The sequence below is a fragment of the Neofelis nebulosa genome, chromosome 5, assembly GCF_028018385.1.
Source record: "Neofelis nebulosa isolate mNeoNeb1 chromosome 5, mNeoNeb1.pri, whole genome shotgun sequence".
NCBI classification, from domain to species: domain Eukaryota; kingdom Metazoa; phylum Chordata; class Mammalia; order Carnivora; family Felidae; genus Neofelis; species Neofelis nebulosa.
In genome coordinates this window covers 77,137,018-77,161,937 of record NC_080786.1, presented here as the reverse complement: position 1 = coordinate 77,161,937, position 24,920 = coordinate 77,137,018, and the positions used below count along the sequence as shown (strand labels likewise).

Here is a 24,920-nt window from a genome sequence, read left to right as displayed (position 1 = left end):
AGCAGCTGTGCATTTGCCAGGGCACTGCCAATTTCTGGAAATTACCTTGGCTTTGTGCCAAAATGGATTCGGCACAGAGAAAAGGGAATGGAAGAAGCGATGTGGCCAGATAGCCCTTGAGTTCTTGTGTTTTTCTCATATAATACAAAAATTTCCAAGTTGCTAATAAAGGTACTATTATAATAGATTAGGTTTTGAGTTTTATACCATAAATATGAGTATGTCAAAGATTTTGGAAGAATTTGCCCCATAGATGAAGTTTTTGGTATAACTAAAATTGAATAAAATTATAAATTAAGAATTATTGCTGAGATTTCTTGAATGGCGTTAAGCTATTCCCAAGCTGTCTTCTCTTTGCTTGGCATTTTCTGGCCTTAAAATAAATCCAACTCTTCCATCTCTACAATTCATATAACAGTATCTAGGGCATAAGAGACATTTCTGCTACTAACGCATCATTCCCATTTTAAAACTGGGATTAAGCTACTTGTTTGTAGTAATAACATAAAATTGATCTCCCCAGGCGAGAGGCCTGTTAATAAGATCCTGATTTGAACTTAAAGAAAAAAATAGATAGCTTTTTCTAATGGAACATAAAAAATCATAAGTATGTGATTTAAATTAGATCAAAAGAGTGGCCTACACATCCCTACAAAGCAGCTCCAGCCACTTCTCATCCTGCAAGCAGCCCTAGCAGGGACCAGCACCACTGCAAAGTGACTCCTGCCCTGGAGAGGGGAAGGTAACCACACACACCAGTTCCACTACAGCCACAGGAGGCAAACCTTATAACTGACAGCGTGGAGAGTGCCCTGCCAATCAGTACATCTGTAGCCCCAACATACAGTCTGGGGGCAGTCATCTGATCCTACTGCTGGCCTTGCCTACCAACAAAAACCTCTCAAAGGCAGCATAGGGAGAGAGCCCTGGAGTTCAGGGTCACTGCAGCCCAGGCAGAGGGATTGGAGGCAGGTATCCAGTTTGTCTGCAGGACCTGCCCATCAATGAAAGCTTCTCAGGGGACAATGTGGGGAGAGTGTCCTGCATTTGATTGTGGCCTGGGCAAATGAACTGAGGGCAGGTATCTGGTCTTACTGTTGACACTGACCAAATACAAGCTTACAGCAGCCCCAGACCTGCCCTTTAGCACAGGAACCAAACCTGGCCCACGACAGGCAAAGTGGGCCATTGCAGCTAAATGGACTGAAGGCAAATGAGGCTCAGCCACAACAGTAAGGTGCACATAACCCACATAGGAGATTCCCCTGAAGTGCTGGTTTTGGTGAACAGCGGACACTATGCTACAGGGCACAACAAGACCTCTTCTTCAAAAGGCCACTATTTTTTCAAGATCAGGAGACATAAATGACTTTCCTAACACACAGAAACAGACACAGAGAGATAAAATGAGGAGACAGAGGGATATGGCCTAATGAAGGGACATGACAAAGTCATAGCAAGAGAGCTAAATGAAACAGAGATAAGCAATATGCCTGATAAAGAATTGAAAGCAATGGTCGTAAAGATACTCACTCAACTTGAGAAAAGAGTGAAGGATCTCAGTGAGATCTTCAACAAAGAGATAGAAAATATAAAAAAGAACCAATAAGACATGAAGAACTCAATAACTGAAGTTAAAAACACACTAGAGGGAATGAGGAGCAGATTAGAGGAGCAGAAGAACATATCAGCTACCTGGAGGACAGGGTAATGAAAAGCAATCAAGATGAAAAGCAAAAAGGAAAATGAATAATTAAAAATGAGAATAGGTTAAGGGAACTCAGTGACATCATCACGCATAATAATATTTGCATTATAGGGATCCCAGAAGAAGAGACTGAAAAAGGAGCAAAAAAATTTATTTGAAGAAATAATAGCTAAAAACTTCCCTAATATGGTGAAGTAAACAGAAATCCAGATCCAGGAAGCACAGAGAGTCCCCAGACAAATCAACCCAAAGAGGTCTACACCAAGACACATAATTATTAAAATGGCCAAAAGTAGTGATAGAGAATTTTAAAAGCGTCAAGGGAAAAGAAAATAGGTACATACAAGGGAAACCCCATAAAGCTATCAGCTCATTTTTCAACAGAATCTTTGCAGGCCAGAGGGAGTGGCATGAAATACTCAAAGTCCTGAAAGAAAAAAACCCTGCAACCAAGAATACTCTATCCAGGAAGGCTACCATTTACAATAGAAGAAGACACAGAGTTTCCCAAACAGAAGTTTGAGAATTCAATATCACTAAATCAGCCTTACAAGAAATGTTAAAGGGAGTTCTTCGAGTATAAAGAAAAAGCTATAATCAGAAGAAAGAAAATTATGAAAGGAAAAAATTTCACAGGTAAATAGAAACATAATAAAAGTAGTAGATTAATCACTTATAAAACCAGTACAGAGGTTAAAGCACAAAATAAATAAAATCAATTATAGCTATGAAAATCAGTCAAAAGATTCACAAAATTAAAGAATGTAAAGTATAAGATAATATACATAAAACGTGGGGCGAGAGAATAACAATTTAGTGCTTTTAGAATGAGTTCAAACAGGGGCATCTGGGTGGCTCAGTCAGTTAAGCACCAGACTTCAGCTCAGGTCGTGATCTCACATTTTGTGAGTTTGAGCCCCACGTCAGGCTCTGTGCTAACAGCTCAAAGCCTGGAGCCTGCTTCAGATCCTGTGTCTCCCTCTCTCTCTGCCCCTCCCCTGCATGTCTGTCTGTCTCCCTCTCTCTCTCTCAAAACAAAATAAACATTAAAAAGTTTTTTTTCTTACAAAAAAGAAAGAGTTTAAACTTAAAAAAAGAGTTGTCTACAATTGCACCTTACCTCTAACTTGCTCTCTTAACTGTGAATCGTCTACTGAAACTCCTATTTGAAAGGACAATAACCTCATATCAACCAAATTCACTGACCTACCTCATTCCTCATCTTTATAGTATTTCATTCAACAACCATGCATTCAAAAATATTGTTTCAGTGCCTAAAATTTACATATATTTTTCATTAAGATTACGAATACTTAATAATATTGAAAGTATGCTACAGCCAACAAAATACAACAATTACAAAACGGCAAATTCTCCATGGTAATATTACTTTCTGAGTACTAGTACCTATAAATACAATCATGATTAAAGCTAAAATAATTTTTATGTAGGTTTTTTAAATAAAATTTTTAAATGTTTACTTATTTTTGAGATGGAGGGAAGGGCAGAGGGAGAGGGAGACAGAAGATCTGAAGCAGACTCTACCCTGTCACCACAGAGCCCGATGTGGGGCTCTAACTCACAAACCATGAGATCATGACCTGAATCAAAGTCAGACACTTAACCGACTGAGCCTACCAGGCACCCCTATTATTATGTAGGTTTAAAAATGAATAAAGATGCTTTATTTTCAGAGTTGTAGACTGTAAATTTATCAAGAAATAGAAACTTGTGAGGCTTCAAATATACCTTAAATGCTAAATGCCTCAAATGCTAAACATATTTCTTGACTAAAGAAATTATTTCCCCATAACTTCATAAGTCTTTAATAAATAATATGGACTATGGTAAGTACAAATATTCCAGAATAGAATCAACATTTTCTGACCTAAATCTGACTTGTAGTAGCTAGATAAGTTTACTTAAAATGTCTTAAATAGTAAGATATAGACATATATGCCTTTAAATATACAAACATTAATAAATACAAAAATAATTATATATGCATTCCAAGAACATAAGAAAATAGGTTTAAAAGGTCAACAGTGGTTATCACTGTTGTTCTTTTAAATGTTTTATATTTCCCCAAATTTCTAGTATTAGCATGCATTACTCTTTTAGTAAGAAGTTTTCAATCCAAATATCTGTTGCTTTATACACATAGACTAAAAGCTTTACTACTTTTGCATATACGAAAAATCATATGAAATGTTAAGGACGTTGTTGAGAAACCTGTCAGTGTTTGCTAAGGCTTGCAAACAGCTTAAGAATAATTATAAACTGAAAACAAAAGAATAAAAACAGATGACAACGAGGAAACAAAAGTTGACAACTCCTATTTTGTTTTTACCTTTTTGACTAGTAAGGATCATATTCAAGCTGGAGAAGGTAGCATAATCATGACTAAGAGACTGGAAACTCAAGACAGATGAAGAGACAAGGGTGTATCTAAGTGTTGTGATTATTTCCTAATTCTAAGGTCAAGATGAATAACATGCAAAGGCACTAGAACTCTTGCATTTAGGATCACAAAAACGCCCTTTGGTAAAGGATTACCTTTAGGAACTGTGAGCAAAACAGCTATCCGTGGAAAAGTAGAAGATAGAGAAATACCCTAATTAAAAAAAAAAAGGAAAAGGAGGCTTACAAAATACGTAGAATTATGAACTTGAATTAGTCCCTGGTAAAAGCTTCCAGTACACAGTAAGCACTCAATGAATGCTAGTCCCTTTTCTTCTTTTCTTTGCCTATTAGTTTATGCCTTCCCCTTCTCTTTTTGGATATCTATGGCTCTAAGATAAATAATTCATCAGACTGGTGGATGCCAGAGGGAGGTGGGGAAATCGGCAAACTGGGTGATAGGGAGTGAGAGGTACAGGCTTCCAGTCATGGAATGAATAAGTCATGGGAATACAGTCAATGGTATTGTAAGAGCGTTATATGGTTAACAGACGGTAGCTACAATAGTAGTGAGCATAGCGTAGCATATAGAGTTGTTGATCACGATGCTGTGCACGTGAAACTAATGGAACACTGTGTCAACTCTACTATCCTTCAACAAAAACATAACAAAAATAAAATAAAATTTTAAATGACTAATAGCATAAAAAGATAAATAGTTCAGGAGGACAACTGAAATGACAGTGGAAATTAATTTAAAATTATTATTTAAGGGGCGCTTGGGTGGCTCAGTCGGTTGAATGGCCGACTTCGGCTCAGGTCATGATCTCGCGGTCCGTGAGTTCGAGCCCCACGTTGGGCTCTGTGCTGACAGCTTGAAGCTTGGAGCCTGTTGTGGATTCTGTGTCTCCCTCTCTCTGACCCTCCCCTGTTCATGCTCTGTCTCTCCCTGTCTCAAAAATAAATAAAACGTTAAAAAAATTTTTTTAATTATTATTTAAAATTAAAATTATTTTTAAAAATTTGGGCTATAATGCACACTTTAAAATTATTTCCCAATCAATCAATTCAGAACCTTCTATGCACTTCATGATATGGAGAGCAATATTGTGAGGGGATAGGAGGGAAAGCACTGTAGGAAGATAGACCTGGATTCAAATCCTCATCATTAACTTGCGCTGAACTCTCTAAACCTCAATTTCATTATATCCATAACTGGTATAACACCAGATCCCACGCATTTAAGAGACTAGAGAATTGCATGAGATCATGTATAGATAACACACCCAATACGCACTGAATCCTCAATACTTGCTAACTATCCAAGTCTTTAACTAGAAAAACTAGAATAAGAAGACATATGTCAATATGCTCAATATATATGTGAAATCAAGGGACATGAGAAAAAGGGAAAATGGAAGGTAAGTTTTTCGTAAGTGGAAAAGTGAGAAAAAGAGGAAAAGAAGGCGGGGAAAGATCAATACACTTAGAAACTGAGACACATTGAGCTTTTAACATTCATATGAAATTATAAATGAAGACACAAAGAATCAATAAACAGAGACATGGGGTCAAAAGGGCAAAAGTAAGATGGAAAACAGAAGAGGATAATCTCAAGTGTATGCAGCTTCTTTTTCATATTTAATTTCCTTTGTAATTTAATTATAGCAGTTATTTTTATTTTTTATTTATTTATTTTACATTCCAGGGTTTAATTAAATTGAAAAAAGAGGGAAGGCTGTATGTAGCTATAGTAATGTTTAGGAGAGTATCAATGCTATGTCATTTCAATATTTGGGAGAAAAAATGAATTGCCATGTTTCTAAATTGCTATGTTAAATTAGGAGTTAATTTTATTGATTCAAGAAAATATCTCTAGGAAAAGGCTGCTTATACTTTAAACAAAAGGGCAATTAGAACATAAGGGAATCATTGCAGAACCGTGGTCCCAAGGGAGATCATGGAATGTTCTTCCCTAGAGATATGGATGGTTTCACACCATGTTAGGTGCTCTGCCTTTCAGGGATTGCCTAACCCCACTCTTGTGTCACCTAACTTTCAGCAATGTTACTACCTTCAGGCAGTTTGCCTTCACTTTCCTAAGGAAGGCTTATGTCCAGGGCAGAGTCTAAAAAGTTTGCTGTAGCTCTAAGCCTAGAGAACTCTGTACAATGGCAACTTCCCACAAACTTAGAAAAATTATAAAAAATAGTCCTTACGTGATAAATTTAATATTGTAGTAAAATGAGTGAGCTCTGGATTCAAACTCTCTGGGTCCTAATGCTGATTCTGTCTGTGGGAAAGTTTCTTATCTTTGTGTGCCTCAGTTTCCGTTACCAAAAACCCTCATAGGGTTGTAATGAGGATTAAATAACACTTGCGGAGTGCTTAACATACTACCTGGCACAGAGTAAGCACTCAGTAAAAGTCTCCTATTTATATTTTAAATTAACAAACATTTTATTTTTAAGTAAGAAAGTTTATGCTTATTAATAATAACTATATAATTAAAGGAGTAAGATCAAATAAAAACATATATTTTATTTTAAAATTTAATTTAACAGTTAAAAAGGCAAGAAAGACTTTATTTAAAACTATTGCAATAGGGGCGCCTGGGTGGCTCAGTCGGTTGAGCGTCCGACTTCGGCTCAGGTCATGATCTCGCACTCCGTGGGATCGAGCCCCGCATCAGGCTCTGTGCTGACAGCTCAGAGCCTGGAGCCTGTTTCGGATTCTGTGTCTCCCTCTCTCTCTGACCCTCCCCCGTTCATGCTTTGTCTCTCCCTGTCTCAAAAATAAATAAAACGTTAAAAAAAAATTAAAAAAAAAAACTATTGCAATAGAGGAGAGGGACAAAAAGCAGGAGGATTTGTAAACATTGGGGTAAGCTAATGAAAAATACTTGGAGGACTGTGAGGTGTGAGAAGTGGGAAGTTTGGTCAAAGAGATTAGGCCATCTATGAAAACATATACTTTATTATTATTATTAATTTATCTTTTTAAAATTGAAATAGAGTTGACACAATTCATACAACATAGTGATTCAACAACTCTATATGTTATGCTGTGCTCACCATAAATGTAGTCGCCATCTGTCCCCATATAACGCTAGTACAATACCATTGACTGTATTCCCCATGCTGTACCTTTCATACTCATGATTTATTCACTCCATAACTGAAAGTCTGTATCTCCCACTTCCCCTGACCCATTTTGTCCATCCCTCCTCCTGATTTCTGGCAACCATTAGTTTGTTCTCTGTATTTATGAGTCTGTTTCTGTTTTTTGTTTGTTCATTTGTTTTGTTTTTTAGGTTCCACATATAAGTGAAATCACATGGTATTTGTCTTTCTCTGCCTGACTTATTTCACTTAGAATAATACCCTATAGGGTCCATCCATGTTGTCCCAAATGGCGAGATCTCATCTTTTTTTATGGCTAAGCAATATTCCTGTGTGTATGTGTGTACACACACATATATATACACCCACACACACATAAATACACATACATACCACATCTTTATCCATTCATCTAATCAATGGACACAAATTGCTTCCACATCTTAGCTATTGAAAATAGTCATGCAATAAACATAGGGGTACATATATCTTTTTTAATTAGAGTTTTCATTTCCTTTGGGTAAACACACAGTAGCAGAACTAACTACTGGATTGTATGGTATTTCTGTTTTTAATTTTTTGAGGAACCTCTATACTGTTTTCCACAGTGGGTGCACCAATTTACATTCCCACCAACAGTGTGCAAGTGTTCCTCCTTTTCCATATCCTCACCAACACTTTTTATTTCTTGTCTTAAATTTTTTTTTAATGTTTATGAGAGAGAGAGAGGGAGAATGAGTGGGGGAGGGACAGAGAGAGAGGAAGACACAGAATCCAAAGCAGGCTCCAGGCTCCAAACTGTCAGCACAGAGCCTGACGCAGGGCTTGAACTCACGGACTGCGAGATCATGACCTGAGCCAGAGCTGGATGCTTAACTCAGGCAACTCTATTTCTTGTCTTTTTGCTTCTAGCCATTCTGACAAGTATAAGGTGATATCTCATTGTGGTCTTGATTTGATTTTCCTGATAATGAGTGTGTCTATTGGCCATCTATATGTGTCTATTGGCCACGTGTCTATTGGCCATCTATATGTCTTCTTTTGAAAAATGTCTATTCAGGTCCTCTGGCCATTTTTAAATCAGATTGTTTTGTTGGTGTTAAGCTTTATAATTTCTTTACATATTTTGGATAATAACCCTTTATCAGATATTTCATTTGTAAATATCTTCTCCCATTCAGTAGGTTGCCTTTTTGTTTTGTTGATGGTTTCCTTGACTGCACAGAGAATATTAAAACAATTTGTCCTCAGTTACTTCATGGCTATAACTTTGGAAAAAGGAAACCTTAAGGTTGTCCCAAAGGATGGCTATTTCAATTTTATAATAAAAAGAACTCTTTCCTTTCTTTAGAGAGAGCAAGCAAGCGAGCAGAGGAGAGGAGCAGAGTGGGTGGGGGGAGAGAGGGGGAGAGAAAAAGAAAGAGAGAATCTTAAGCAGGCTCCACAGAGCCCAACACAGGGCTCGATCCCATGACCCTGGGAACATGACCTGAGTTGAGATCAAGAATCATATGCTCAACTGACTGAGCCACCAAGGTGTCCCATAAGACCTCTTATTTCCAAGGGGTTAAGTAGAGCAGCTTAGCCCAGAAATAAGTAATGGCTTAGCCTGCAGGATTTGACATCACTATTCATTGGCCTGAGGCCCTGAGTCTCCTCTGACTATTCTTGTAGTCTCTATGCATTTTCTAGTTTTCAAAGACAAAAAAAATCTTTTTTGGTTGTAACTTGAAGAATTACAGCTGTTGAGACCATAATAATCCCCAAATTAGGAGACAGTATGAGTAGCACAAGTTAGTACTTTGATGTTGAGGACAAACACATAATTAATAATTACTTCTTATAAGTATCAGAGTCTTAGGATACACATTAACTACATTTGTTTACTATGTCACCTGTATCTTCCTTTGTAGATGAGGTATGTTTCTAAAGAACAAAATAAGCAGAATCCAATTAGAGATTAATTCATATTCCAAATGTGCTGGGGACGAAATTGAAGGAAATTTTTTATGTTGTGTATAATCATTTTTCTGACTTAGGATTTTCTGAAGTATGTGTGAATACTGCTTACATGATGAGCAAGCAGTAGAAGCAGGCACTATCACTGAAGAAGGACCCTATGTTAGCCCAGGCCCCAACAAATGGGGCAAGTGAGAATTTAATGAGACTGCTTACAAAAGTCAGGACAGAAAAAGCAACAGGGATGGTATTATGCCCCAGAGCTAGTAATAGCCAGTAGGCTTTAACTGGGGAGGGGAAAGAATGCTCACCAGAACCTGGAGAGTGTAGCTATACAAGAAGGTCATCCAACAAGAGCTGTGGCCTTTGGTAGAGGGATGCAACCATGGTGCACTGACCTGATAAGGAGAGAGTCAGTGGAGTTAATATTGAACCACAATTTCACTTTCCTTTTGCTTTCAAAGACCCTGCAGGTGTTTGCCAATGGTTGAACCCAACAGAGAACCAGAGGACGAGAAAGTCCACTGATGCAGTCCAGACAAGTCAACCTCCAGGGACACAGAACAGGGTGCTTTGAGCAGGACAGAAAGTGGATCTGATCCTAAGCCCCACACCAGTGGAGATCCTGCTGCTACAGGTAGAGACATAATGGTCAAAGCTGGAAATGCAACCCACAGTGCTGAGCCTCAGCTATTAAGAGGTCTACATCTGGCTTCTGAATTTTTTGGTTTGGTGAGAAAATTTGAACTCTGGTATCAGTCATGGGCTCTACAGCAGTTGGGTGTCTGTTGGACAACTATTCCTTCCGCCTGGGCTGAAGTATGGGGGGTATTTTCCCTTCTAAACATGCAAAATTCTATCCATGAGTCTCAATACTATGTAATATGTTCCAAAAAAAAGTATTTCATCAATAAAAACTAAATTATATATAGATAATGTGATTAAATACTTATAGCAGAGGCCGTCTGCTACACATGGGTTCTGAAAAATGGGCATCTTCATAGGACTTATGTGACTATTAAATGAGATAATAGGCATGAAAGAGCTTTTTAAGCTATGAAGTAGTATTCTGATGCTAGTTGTTCCTATTAAAATATATGCCAACCATAGGGAGGTGAGGGATAGTGTACTGCTTGGTAAGAACTCGTTGGCTCTGCAGTCGGGAGCTACTGTTTATGACTCTCAGCAAGTGAGAGAGAAGAGAAAATATTTTTTAATAAAATTGTATTATTAAAGTTCTATTTTCCCATTAAACTTACTGTCATTATTTGGACTATTTAGTTGGATAGTAAAATATAACAGAAGTAGAGATACGAATATAATGCATTCAATACTTGTTTTATGCTATATAACATTAAACCAAATAATACATTGCCAGCTTGGTATAACAGAGCTTTTGGAGAGCATCAGTAAAAGACTTCCAAGGGTATATTTGGAATTTCCCACAAAGCACTAGGTCCTGCATACTGCTCCTGGGCAAGTCCTACATGTACTTGGCAAACAAGAAGTCAACAGGGGTCCTTCTGCCTTCCCTGCATCACTTAGGAATGATAGAACCATAGATTGTTAGAATTGCGGGGAGCAAACGTTAGGTCATGACTCCCATTTTTCAACAGAAGTAACTCATTCTCATTAGTTTGTCAATTCACTAGGAGAATGCAAGTATCATTTATATCTGTACCTCATCCCTCCTCTTTCCTTTCCTTCTAGCTTCAAAATTTAGTTCAGAACCTGATATAATATGATGCAGTTTACTTTTTGGATGGGAGAACTTTACATACACACCATCACACACATTCACACAGAGAGAGCAATGTGAAAAACAATATATTAAAATCAATAGCTAACATTTGTTGAGATTATTGCTACTCATTCTTCTGCCCATGTCACCTGTATTAACTTTTTTAATCCTCACATCAACCCTTTGAGAACAGCATTATTACTAACCTGATAAGAACTGAAAAGAAAGTGATGCACTGACAGTTCAAATAATTCACTACAACTACTAAGTGGTAAAGACAGGAGGTGAACCCAGCTCCATTCCAGTCCCAAAGCCTGGGCCTGAGCTTTTAGTCCAAGCCCATGGCCCCACTCATAACACTCTACTGTCAATATTCTAATGGGCTTCTATTTAATTAAGAAATGTCTAAGTCAGAAAAATATGGACTCGACTCACGTTTTGCTTCAGGCTGAGGTTCTACATTTAGGATAAAGCTAAAACTTCCTGGTAACAAATAAAGATAAGTGGAGAATTCTAAAATATGCCCATCTTCTGTAGGGTTGACTCCATTATATTTTAACACTAAACCTCTATGCCTGCACTAATACTGTAGCTTCCAGTTACATGTGGTTATTTAACTTAAAATCCATTAAAATTAAATTAAAATTCAGTTCCTAAGTTGCTCAGGTCCATTTCAAGTGCTCAGGAGCCACATGTGGCTGGCGGCAACCATACCGGACAGTGCAAAATAGAACATTTCCGTCACCACAGAAGGTTCTTTGTACAGCTGTGCTCTGTGTGTTTTATTCACCTGAATAGATTTGTTTGTTGTGAGAATTAATAAGTATTGTGGCTTCCCTTTGTACATGAGGCTTTGCTAAATGCATAGAACTCGATTACTTCTTTTATTTTTATTTTTTTTAACGTTTATTTATTTTTGAGACAGAGAGAGACAGAGCATGAACGGGGGAGGGTCAGAGAGAGAGAGAAAGGGAGACACAGAATCTGAAGCAGACTCCAGGTTCTGAGCCATCAGCACAGAGCCCGACGCAGGGCTCGAACCCACGGACCGTGAGATCATGACCTGAGCCAAAGTCGGCCGCTTAACCGACTGAGCCACCCAGGCGCCCCATGATTACTTCTTTTAAAATAACAGGTTTGCTCTCATATTTTAGTAATGCCTGTGAATGAAATGCTTTAAATACACCTCATCCCCGTGATGGTTTGCCAGGATTAAATCTGAGATTTTTTTTAAAAAAGATTTTCCAGGAGACCATAACCAGGTGTCCAAAATAACGAAAGGAGCCAAAGGAATAATTTTCTTTTTTTTTTTCCACCCAGAGTCCCTTTTATTCCAAGGTAATATTAACATTCAATATCCTTCCAGTACCTTCTCTATACCCATCCAGACATGCACACTCACATACAGACATATGCAAAATCTCATCTTTTGAAAATGAAGTGTACATATCATTCTGCAACTTGGCCTTCTTGCTTATCACTGCATCATGGACACCTCTCCAAGTTGGCAGATAGCAATAAAATATATTTTTTTAAATAGCTGCACAGTCTTCTCTAGTATGGATGTGGCATAACTAATCTCTCCCTGATGGCAGAAACTGATTTGATTTCGAGTTTAGAGCACTGGAAGACACTGAGGCAAATGAGCTGTAACATGCATCTGATCTCTACCTCCTGATGTTTGCTTTTCAGAGATCCTCCGAAGTTGGATGGTTAAGTCAAAGCATATGTATATATTTTTTTGATATTGCACAATAACTTTCAAAAATGGTAACAACCGAATATCCAGCCACCAATGTGTAAGACTGCCCATTTCCTAACATGCTTACTAGTAATGGGTACTTTTATTCTTTTTTTTTCAATATATGAAATTTATTGTCAAATTGGTTTCCATACAACACCCAGTGCTCATCCCAAAAGGTGCCCTCCTCAATACCCATCACCCACCCTCCCCTCCCTCCCCCCCACCCAATCAACCCTCAGTTTGTTCTCAGTTTTTAAGAGTCTCTTATGCTTTGGCTCTCTCCCACTCTAACCTCTTTTTTTGTTTGTTTTTCCTTCCCCTCCCCCATGGGTTTCTGTTAAGTTTCTCAGGATCCACATAAGAGTGAAACCATATGGTATCTGTCTTTCTCTGTATGGCTTATTTCACTTAGCATCACACTCTCCAGTTCCATCCACATTGCTACAAAGGGCCATATTTCATTCTTTCTCATTGCCCTGCAGTACTCCATTGTGTATATAAACCACAATTTCTTTATCCATTCATCAGTTGATGGACATTTAGGCTCTTTCCATAATTTGGCTATTGTTGAGAGTGCTGCTATAAACATTGGGGTACAAGTGCCCCTATGCATGAGTACTCCTGTATCCCTTGGGTAAATTCCTAGCAGTGCTATTGCTGGGTCATAGGGTAGGTCTATTTTTAATTTTCTGAGGAACCTCCACACTGCTTTCCAGAGCGGCTGCACCAATTTGCATTCCCACCAACAGTGCAAGAGGGTTCCCGTTTCTCCACATCCTCTCCAGCATCTATAGTCTCCTGATTTGTTCATTTTGGCCACTCTGACTGGCGTGAGGTGATATCTGAGTGTGGTTTTGATTTGTATTTCCCTGATAAGGAGCGACGTTGAACATCTTTTCATGTGCCTGTTGGCCATCCAGATGTCTTCTTTAGAGAAGTGTCTATTCATGTTTTCTGCCCATTTCTTCACTGGGTTATTTGTTTTTCGGGTGTGGAGTTTGGTGAACTCTTTATAGATTTTGGATACTAGCCCTTTGTCCGATATGTCATTTGCAAATATCTTTTCCCATTCCGTTGGTTGCCTTTTAGTTTTGTTGGTTGTTTCCTTTGCTGTGCAGAAGCTTTTTATCTTCATAAGGTCCCAGTAATTCATTTTTGCTTTTAATTCCCTTGCCTTTGGGGATGTGTCGAGTAAGAGATTGCTACGGCTGAGGTCAGAGAGGTCTTTTCCTGCTTTCTCCTCTAGGGTTTTGATGGTTTCCTGTCTCACATTCAGGTCCTTTATCCATTTTGAGTTTATTTTTGTGAATGGTGTGAGAAAGTGGTCTAGTTTCAACCTTCTGCATGTTGCTGTCCAGTTCTCCCAGCACCATTTGTTAAAGAGACTGTCTTTTTTCCATTGGATGTTCTTTCCTGCTTTGTCAAAGATTAGTTGGCCATACGTTTGTGGATCTAGTTCTGGGGTTTCTATTCTATTCCATTGGTCTATGTGTCTGTTTTTGTGCCACAAAGGAATAATTTTTCAAGTACCTAAGCAGTTTCAACAGTCATTTGTGGAGAATTCAGAGTTGAAATTGTGTCATTGCTATTTTCATAGTTACCCTTCTTTGAAGTCTCTAATCACAGGACGAGTGAAGGTAAAAGGCAGAGAAGTAGGAAAAGGCTAATGGAGGGAAGAGTGAACACAACCAGAAGTTGCTACTAAATCACCAACAGCTCTTGTCACTTCTCAGAGATGACTGCATTACAGATAACCAGGATAAAAATTCCAAGAGGAGCAAGGAACTCTAGACTCTGGATCCAAGGTCCAATTTTAACTGAGAAGTAATTAAAATCACAATAAAATCCTATTGCTTTAGACTTTTAACATTGTTCTGTTCTCCTCACTTAATACTGTTTTTGCTCCCAGAAGCAGTCCTAAGTTTTAATTTTTTAAGATAATGATTCAATCCAGATGATACCCTTCAAAATGTATGATAGAACATTTTGGGCTTTACCAAGAATAGAAATTTGAAATTGGTAAAGATCAATCATTTTTCACCTGTCCCATGTCATTGTTTTGGAACGTGAATTTGACTTTATGCTAGAGAGTAATCTAAATCTGTTACTTAATTATTCATTGGGGTAGTTTCCATTTCTATTCCCAATATATAGCTGAAATTTGCAGACTACTAAAGGATCCTTGATAAGTCCCATCTGTTCAAGGTGAGGATGACAAAGAAGAACATCAATAAATATTAAATATTTATTCAAAGTGTTAAAAAATAATAAATGAATAAGACAGTTCTAATGGAAAGAAAAATAAATGTCAAATAATAACTGTGACAGAAACCAGGATGTAGTCCCTCAATACAAAGATTAATATTACATAGGATGGAATTTAAAGATGTATTTCACCGTCTCCCTTCAGAAATTATAATCTGAACTCATTACAAGTGCATGTTTTAAAAATATGTCTCTAAAAAGTGGTGCATAAATCATTTTTTTAAAAAAGAAAACATTATAAAATTCCCAATACAAGTTGCTATTTGAAATAATACTGGTAATGGGGCACCTGGGTGGCTCAGTCAGTTAAACGTCCAGCTTCGGCTCAGGTCATGATCTCATGGCTTGTGAGTCTGAGCCCCGCGTCGGGATCTGTGCTGACAGCTCGGAGCCTGGAGCCTGCTTCAGATTCCGTGTCTCCCTCTCTCTCTGCCCCTAACCCACTCGCATTCTGTCTCTCTCTCTCTCTCAAAAATAAATAAACATTGAAATAATACCGGTAAATCTATTTACAAAATGGAAAATCCTTTTGAAATCCTAATGATTGGTTTATTATTGTACTTGTTTCGTTAATTTGAGTTTTCTTCTGTTTCAGTGTCTGGTTTGAAGCCACTAGTCAACTCAGGAGCCATCGCTTTTCATAGCTCTTGGTAAATCAGCCTGAGTAGTTAGTATATCCTTATAATTGTCCTGGGCTTAAAACCAGATAACCAAACTTGTTAAAAATATGTGCATAATAATAGCAATTTTTTTTAACTTTATTTATTTAGTTTGAGAGAGAGAGAGAGCACACCCGAGAGAGAGTGAGCAGGGGAGGAGCCAAGAGAGAAGGAAAGAGAGAATCCCAAGCAGGTTCCACATTCAGCATGCAGCCAGACATGGGGCTGGATCCCACACTGTGAGATCACGACCTGAGCCTCACAACTGAACCAATATCAAGAGTCAGTGGCTTAACCCACTGAGCCACCCAGGCACCCTTAGCAATTGGGTTTTATACGAAGGCTTGAAGAATCTTCTTACAAGTAAACTATAAGGGTTGGTACATGGACTTTATGATGTCTATTCTGGCTATGTGAAAGCATCCTCCCCCTTTTCTGGTTCTCAATAACTACTGGCATGTTTAGCTGTTCTTAAAATATAGCATGATCTATAGCCACAACACCTTGTCAAGTGAGGACAAGAAGAAACAACTCTACCCAAAGAACGTACAAAATGCCAGTGGCCCTTTTGGCCTAAAAGGTTGTCTGTGACAATAGCTTTGAAGGGGCTGTAATTATTCTTTTGTGACTATTCCAAAAGGAATAGATATAACATAATCATCATCTGCTTCCCTTCATAATCCATTAAAAAATCTTATTCATGTGTTAAGCTTGTTTTTTATTAAACCTTAAAACCTTTATCTTATCACTAACAATATTATAAATGACCTCTTAAATACGTATGTTTCTTTCTCTAGAAGAGAAGCTTGCTGAGTGTAGGGGCTATCTTATAACCGTTTTCCCCAACACCTAGCATGCAACCCGACATTAATAAAGTTCTTATGAATTAATGAATTGAGGTAAAAATGCCTTCAAAATTTTAAAGTAACACTTTAAAAATTTTGTTCCAAAATGCTTTCATGCTTAAGGTGATGGAGGTCTATAATTCAGAATTTATGCACCATGAGTTTGTAAATATCAACCTGTGTTCATTTATACTGATGAGTCTTATAAGTTCCAGCCTACATTCCTAAGGCAGGACACACATACCCCTTGAATCATTTTAACTGATTCTGATCCATCTTCAACTTCACACCATCTTTCCCCAAGATTACCACCCAGAATTATGCTCCAAATGTCACTGCTCCCATGGTTGTGGATTAAGGAGAACATATTGTTTTTTATTTCATTGCTAGACCCTTTCTGACGATGCCCAACATGTTAGTGGGTCATGAACATACACTGCGTACATTTCATCAGTGAATAACTTGCCATTACTACAAAGTTCCTCTCAGAACTGTAATGAATTAGAGCATAATAAAGCCCAATATATTATAAACAGTTGCTTTCCCCATGTCAATTACATTATGCTTATGATGTGTTGTAATAGGAAAGAACGTGGAGTTTCAAGTTGGAAGATCTTATTTGAATCCTAGCTCTGCCATATATTTCTTAAACAAGTTATAGAAATACCTCATTTGTTCATTGGCATTAATAAACTTCTCTTTTAGGGTTGTTGTAGATGCAAATCAAACTAGCAGGTGTGTTTTTAAATTTACAATAGTCAAGACATGGAAGCAATCTAAGTGTCTATCAGTGGATGAATGGATAAAGAAAATGTGATGTGTACACACACACACACACACACACACACACTCTCGAATATTCAGCCATAAAAAAGAATGAACTCTTGCCATTTGCAACAACATGGTTGGACCCTGAGGGCATTATGCTGAGTGAAAGAAGTCAACAGAGAAAGACATACCGTATATGACCTCACTTAGACATGATATCTAAAAAATAAGACAAAAAACCCCAAGCTCTTAGGTACAGAGAATAGACTGGTGGTTGCCAGAGGTAGGCGGTAGTGTGGGCAAAATGGGTGAAGGGGGTCAAAAGGCACAAACTTTCAGTTATAAAATAAATAAGTCATGGGGATGTAATGTACAGCATGGTGACTACAGTTAATAATACCATTTTGCATATATGAAAGTTGCTAAAAGAGTAAATGTTAAAAGTTCGCATCACAAGATAAAAAATTTTAGAATGATGTATTAAAATAAATGTTGTTATTTATTGTGATGATCATTTCACCATATATACAGATACCTAATCATGATATCGTATATCTGAAACTAATAAAATGTAATATGTCAATTATAACTCAAAAACAAAACAGGCATTTTATTGAGTGCTTACTATAAAGACTCTGAAACGGTTTCTTTCTGTCATCTTGGCATTTCTCACCAAGATACGTTTAATTTCAATGGGAAAATAGGAACATTTCATTCTATACTCACACTCTCTGATTTTTTAAAAATCGTTAAATAAGAATCCTAGTTAAACCTGGTAAATTAAACACAATCTCTAGTTCTCCCCATCCCTACACCAAACCACACTAACATGAAAGTAAGGCAAAAAACAAAAAAACAAAAAAAACCCAAAAAACAAAAAAACCCAGCAGGCAATAAAGTGGGTGAATCTCAAAAGCACTATGCTAAGAAAAAAAAAAGCCAAACACAAAAGGCTACATACTATGATTTCACTTATGAAATTCATTTATAGCACAGACAAAACCACACGGACAGAAAATACAACAATGGTTATTAACAAGGGCAGGGGAGGGGGACCGACTTGGGTGTTTTCCTCCCTAACTCAAGAACTGAGATCTTCAAAAGGCATTCTGAAAGCAAGGTCCCTGAGCTTCCCTGAGCAATGGCAGAACCACCAGAACACATCGATAGCCTTCCAAAAGGCTCATTGGAAACCATCGGTGTTCTAAATACACTGCTTTTCCTGACACTTTTACCAGAATGCTTTTGATACAGACAAAGTTCATTTTGGTATGTGAATTGTAGCATTCATATTGCTTTACAACTTTCCACGTGTGTATATGTTAGAATTAATTTTTAATTAGAACCCTTTAGCATCCTTCGAGATAGGGGTGCCTCAAGGTGTTTCTAAATGAAAGTGAATAAGCATGAGTCTAGAGAATAAAAGGAGATAAGAATTTAGCCTATCAAGCTTACATGTCTGTAGAATCTAAAAACCACCCCTAGAGTTTTCCAGCTCAGAGTCAGTGTTGAGTTAAAGGTTATGGTAAAGATCCAGGATCTGGTGGCAGAAAATGGTTAAGGAAGGAGACACTGGTTATATCCTGAGGGTTCAGAGACAGACACATAATCAGCCCATGAATCCTTTCCCTCCCTTACTGAGGCAAATCAAAGTGTCCTTCCCATAAAATCTAGGGTTTCTATCATCCTTTTATGATTTTCTTTCCTTTCCAGGCTTGCTTTCAGAATGAATTTTTTTTTTAATTTTTATTTTAAAGAGAGAGAGAGAGAGAGAGAGAGAGAGAGAGAGAGAGCGCACATGAGCAGGGGAGAGGCGCAGAGGAAGAGAGAGAGAAAATCTTAAGCAGACTCCACACTCAGTGTGGAGCCCAAAGCAGGGCTCCATCCCAGAACCCTGGGCTCATGACCTGAGCCAAAATCAAGAGTCCAACACTCAATTGATGGAGCCACCCAGGTGCCCCTCAGTATGATTTTTTTTTTTTTTTTTTTTTTTTTTTTGAGAAAGAGAGAGAGGGCACAAGTGAGCAAGGGGCAGAGAGAGAGAAAAAGAGTCTGGGGAGAGGCAGAGAAAGAGAGAGAGAGGGAGAGAAATGGAACTCACCCAAAGTGGGGCTCATGCTTACCCAATGTGGGACTCGAACTCACGAACTATGAGATTATGACCTGAGCTGAAGTCAGATGCTTAACAACTGAGCCACCCAGGTGCTCCTCAGTATGAATTTTTAAATTTTATTTTACTGAATAAATTCTGGAACATACCCCACATCTCTTCTGGGGTGATCCCACCCTCCCTACTCTATAATTTCCAACTTTCATTGCAAGATTTTTCCACAGAGCCCTTTTTCACTTGCCCAGCATAATGAAAGTAGATTCATCGGTGAGAATGGATTTTTGCAATGAAGCATCCTTTCAATCTTACTAGACTAAAATGAATTGAGCACCAAAAATTTAAATATGAAAATAAATCATTAAATTAAGTACCTTTGAGGAACCACAAAGCCCTTATACCTAGTAGACTCAATGGCCTTCTTCTCATAATCATAGAAATAACAATAGGGCTAGGATGTTCCACTAATTATACATAACTTAGAAATTAAGCCACTTACAATGCCTTGGACAATCCAGGTTTGGGGATTAGTGGCTTTTTCCTTCAGCCTACATATGTCTAATCCTGTGGGACAAAATTAAAGGCATGATTGGTTGTGCACACAGAGAAGCTCAAAGAGCCTGATTATTTTTTAACCCCAGTAGATTCAGCTTCTGATTCTGATTTATTCTCTTTTTCTCTCTTTCCTTACTCCCAGTCTAGGCAAAATCAAGAGAAAAGCCAAATTCCACAATAGCTAGGGTTTAGTTTGAGAGTCAAAGGAGTAGAGTAAAAATGTATTTAGCATTCTCCTAAATAGGCCTGCCATGTTACTGGCTTTATTTCAAGACCTTTCTTGTTGACATGGCAGTATAATTTAATTAAGGGAAGGTGCTACAAAAAGAGAAGTTGAGAACGAAATTGCTGGCTAGGGATGACTAAATTGAGAGTCAAGTGGTACCCTAGGCTTCCTGTTTTTCTGACTTCAAACTGTTTTCGGTAATTTTCCCTGGGGCCCTCCAGTCTTTTTTTTGCTTTTCTGCTACTGGACTCTCACTGCTTTTTCACCCGTGATCCCTACATTATACAATTCTAGGAGGCCTCATTCCCAATGACAGCCCTGTTTTTATTATTTCTCTCTTCTGCAAATGATTCTCAAAGTTGAAACTATTTCCCACAAGATCCACTGATGTCAACTGGCTGTTTCACTTCGGGGAATTACAACCAAGTGTTTTAAACACACGAGTAACACTGTAAAGGAACTAGAGTAGTCCTTCCAATACCCTTGCTGCAATAATCAGAATATCTGTGTCTCCCCAAAGTTCGTATGCTGAAATCCTAGTCCCTAAAAGTGATGGTATTAGTAGGTGGGGCCTTTGGCAGATGCTGAGGTCATGAGAGTGGAGTCCTTGTGAATGGGATTAGTGCCCTTATAAAAGAGGCTCCAGAGAGATCCCTTGCCCTTCTGCCATGGCAGAACACAGCAAGAAGTCTGCGACCCAGAAGAGGGCCCTCATCCAACCATGCCAGTACTCTGATCTGACTTCCAACCTCTAGAGCTGTGAGCAATAAATTTCTGTTGTTTATAAGCTACCCAGTCTTGGTGTTTTGTTACACCAGCCTGAATAGACAAAGACACTCACTTAGTAACCATGCACTGAGAGTGTGCCTGACAATTATGATGCCACGGATGATGGACTAGAGATATATTAGACCATCCTACCCTCGAGGAGCATTCAACCTAGTGTTTCAGATAGGCGAGTAAAGAAGTAACTACAGTACAGGGCGGAACTAAGTAAGGCTTTAAGAGCTGAGATTCAGCTAGAATATACAGGGCTGTAAAATGCCCAGCACAGTAGATGGCAATAACTAACTGAAATAACTAACGTACTGTGTTTTAGTGCAATAACTAAACTGAGGGGTGCAATAACTAACTGAAAATATCAGGGGAAATCTCCATAGAGGAAGAAAAAATGTCATCAACAAAGTGGGATCATTAAGTAAGAGTCACACCAGCAGAGGAGGGGTGAGGATGGGGGAGCTGTTTGGAGCACACATACGTTCCCATCAAACAGAATTTCATAAAGAAGAGAATGGAGGGTGGAACGGATTCTGTGAGCAATTCAAACAAATAGCAGCACTTACAGACTGAACTAAAAAAAATTAAAAGAAAAAGAATGGAGGGCAAAAAAATAAAAGGCATTTTCCAGGAATAGCAAGCAGTCTGGAATAGTTGGAACATAAGGTGCATGGAGGGCAGTGATCAGCACAGCTATAACTATAGGGTGGTGTTGCATCATGGAAGGTTTGGAATGCTGAGCTAACAACTCTCTTTTCTCTGATCAGATGAACTTGGCTTCATAAAAACCACGACTCATTACTCATGCAATGATCAAGAAAACGTTTGTTCAAGACCACAGTAATTGGAATGAGCAAAATATGCAGTTTCTGAAATCATGCTATTACTCTAAATAACGCTTACATACCTTATTAACAAAATAGTATTGTTTGGGGCATAAAACTGGGGTAGTTGTCTGTAGTACATTCATTGACACAAACCCATTCTTCAGAGCCACTTCTAGAAATCTAATGGTGGCCAGAAAGGAATAAACATGCTGGCCTTTGAGCAAAAAGGAACATGCCGTAGGAAACGTTCAACATACTGAGAGGCACTGCTAGTAAGAACAGCATCTAAGGGCTTCTGACAATTTTATATGTTAACAGGACCAGCTACAAAATTTGCAGGACCACTGCCAAATGAAAATGCTAGACGCTCTGTTCAAGAACTATTAAGAATTTCAAGACAGGGGCGCCTGGGTGGCTCAGTCGGTTGAGCGTCCGACTTCAGCTCAGGTCACGATCTCACGGACCGTGAGTTCGAGCCCCGCGTCAGGCTCTGGGCTGATGGCTCAGAGCCTGGAGCCTGCTTCCAGTTCTGTGTCTCCCTCTCTCTCTGCCCCTCCCCCGTTCATGCTCTGTCTCTCTCTGTCTCAAAAATAAATAAACGTTAAAAAAAAAATTAAAAAAAAAAAAGAATTTCAAGACAAAGATAGCAGAGCATTAAGCCATGTGCGGGGCCCTACGGTTATACACCCATGAAGCTGGTCTGATTGCCAACTGTAACTTTTAATGATAATCCACTTAGTTTACACAGCCTGGGTTGTGTAAAGCAGCTCTCACATTCAAGTGTGAACTTCTGCCACCAATTTACTCCTTAGAATTTAACCCAACCCCACCAGTCTGCTTTCCTCTCAGCCTTTGCCGGCAATGGTGACTACAGGAGAGCCTGTCTTAGACAAGCACTAGCTTCCTCACCTATTCTTTTTTTATTTTTTTTTTAAATTTTTTTTTTTAACGTTTATTTATTTTTGAGACAGAGAGAGACACAGCATGAACGGGGGAGGGGCAGAGAGAGAGGGAGACACAGAATTGGAAGCAAGCTCCAGGCTCCGAGCCATCAGCCCAGAGCCCGACGCGGGGCTCGAACTCGCGGACCGCGAGATCGTGACCTGAGCTGAAGTCGGACGCTCAACCGACTGCGCCACCCAGGCGCCCCAGCTTCCTCACCTATTCTTATAATGCCATTCTTCTGTACGCTGAAAATAGGCCCTCTCTCTTTAATCAATTTTTAAAAAATATTTTAATGTTTATTTTTGAGAGAGAGACAGAGTGCAAGTTGGGGAGGGGCAGAGGAGACACAGGATCCAAAGCAGGCTCCAGGATCTGAGCTGTCAGCACAGAGCCCGACATGGCTGGAACTCATGGACGGTGAGATCATGACCTGAGCCAAAGTTGGGCGCTTAACCAACGGAGCCACATAGGGCCCCTCTCTTTAATATTTTATGTTTAAAATTTTACCTCTTCATAAAGTCTTCACTAATAGGAGGTAAGGTAATAAGTTCTCAACCACATCCAGGACTTAATCTTAAATCGATGCAATATTTAGGCTACTATTTCTGCAGAGTGTAAATAGAACTACTACCACTACTGCTGATATTGATGAAAGTGGCCAAGCACCTAGGTTCTATGCCGGAAAATTGATCAATGGTGATCCCACTGCTACACGACTTCCTTGTTCTTTATATCTTAGCCCTATTCCTCAGCACATTGACACTTTCCCCAAAGGAAAGAGGAGAAGAAAAAAAGACTTAGGTCAGCCAATTTTGTTACTTGTTAATAGGGTTGGTAAGAAAAAAACCCGCTAATGACTTAAATAAATTAATTTTTTATTAATTACAGCTCCTGAATTATCTGTGCATTTCATTTATTCTCCCTGACCCTCAATGGATAAACTGACCATTAGGCTCATCTCTCTCAGTTAGTTGGTTGTCCTAGGCAATAAAATCATTGAGAAAAGGCATCATGTCTTTTTGAGGTGTATTAGTACATCATATACATAGCGTTAGCTGTCAACAGAAAAAACTGAAACAGATCATTTACTGTAGTTGTGAATTCTTCCAAACTAATATGTGTATTACATAGAGCCTTAGACTTCCTGCTATATTATCCAAGTGCAAGTTGTCACATTGTTCGTATACTACCATCACTGAAGAACTTCAAACAAGACCCTTCAGAGTGCTAAGTGGGATTAATTTGTTTAGACTTCACCAGTTTCAGAACATCTAAACATCTGAATCAGATATTCTGAACTGATTTGAATTAAACTCTTTGTATTACATTACTACTGTTTGTTTAAGCTACATAGGAATTATTTTGCTCTACGAACAGTTTCCAATGTACTATATATGTAGCTGATGTTTGGCACACAGTTCGTCTTTTTTTTTTTTTTTTTTCATTTTGCCTTTCTGTTTTGGATTTGAGAAGACAATATACTACTGTACTGTGAATATGAGAAGAAGGCTTTTTCTTTTTATATGCAGAAGATATATCTAAGTACCTGAGAACATTTTCCCTTCTGAGTCACAGCTTAACAACATTAGCAGACGCAGTTCAGCCAGAGGGGAATTGAATAGCAGCTGAGTACAGTCTAATAATTTACACTGGGGAAAGCCCTTGGAATTCAGAGGCACATTGCCCAGCTGGAGAGACAAATCTAATCTCTGCTAATGATGTTCCTCCTTCTCTTTCCTATCAGGGCTGGGCTTTTTACACGTGCGCACATAATTATATATGCACACTCAGAGTCCAGTGAAGCCAAACAACACAGCACCCAGTATTAAATTACACAGTAAGACTTCCAGGCGTCATCTGGCTTCTATATCCTGTCCAATAAAATGCTGCCCATGTTCATGTTGTGGAGCTGTTAAAGGTCTCAAGAGTTCAAAACCATATACAGCTAAATACTAAAATTCAAAAGTGATAATATTATGGTGTTATTTTAGACCGAATATAATAAGTATGACTTCTTAAACTGGCTCAAGTGAACGAATACATATTAAGGAGACGGACACATGGATTTTGTCCTAAAAAAGACGTGAGACTGTTGACAAAAATGCACGCAATACAATAGGGAAATAGATGAAGGGAAAATAAGACTGAAAGGTAAAAAACAAAAAACAAAAAAGCCAAAGTAAAACCAGTGGACAAAAGTAATTTGTATGCTAAAAACTGTTAAAGAAGGTACAAATTTGGACCAGAGCTTTCTGTGGATCAAATGAAAGAG

The 24,920-nt window shown here is 38.5% G+C and overlaps 1 protein-coding gene across 14 annotated transcripts in view; it reads right to left on the bottom strand.

The window, feature by feature from the left end:
* Nucleotides 1-24,920, bottom strand: part of MAP3K13 (mitogen-activated protein kinase kinase kinase 13) — a 174,641-nt gene that overhangs the window by 56,111 nt on the left and 93,610 nt on the right. Inside the window, exon 1 of one of the 14 annotated variants that reach the window (XM_058730730.1) lies at nucleotides 9,501-9,631. The exons of 12 other annotated variants lie outside the window; for them this stretch is intronic. The gene's annotated coding sequence lies outside the window, so the exon portion shown is untranslated. Of the gene's footprint in view, nucleotides 1-4,264; nucleotides 4,297-9,500; nucleotides 9,632-24,920 lie in introns of those variants that run through there. One more of the 14 variants, XM_058730732.1, reaches the window with a different exon arrangement.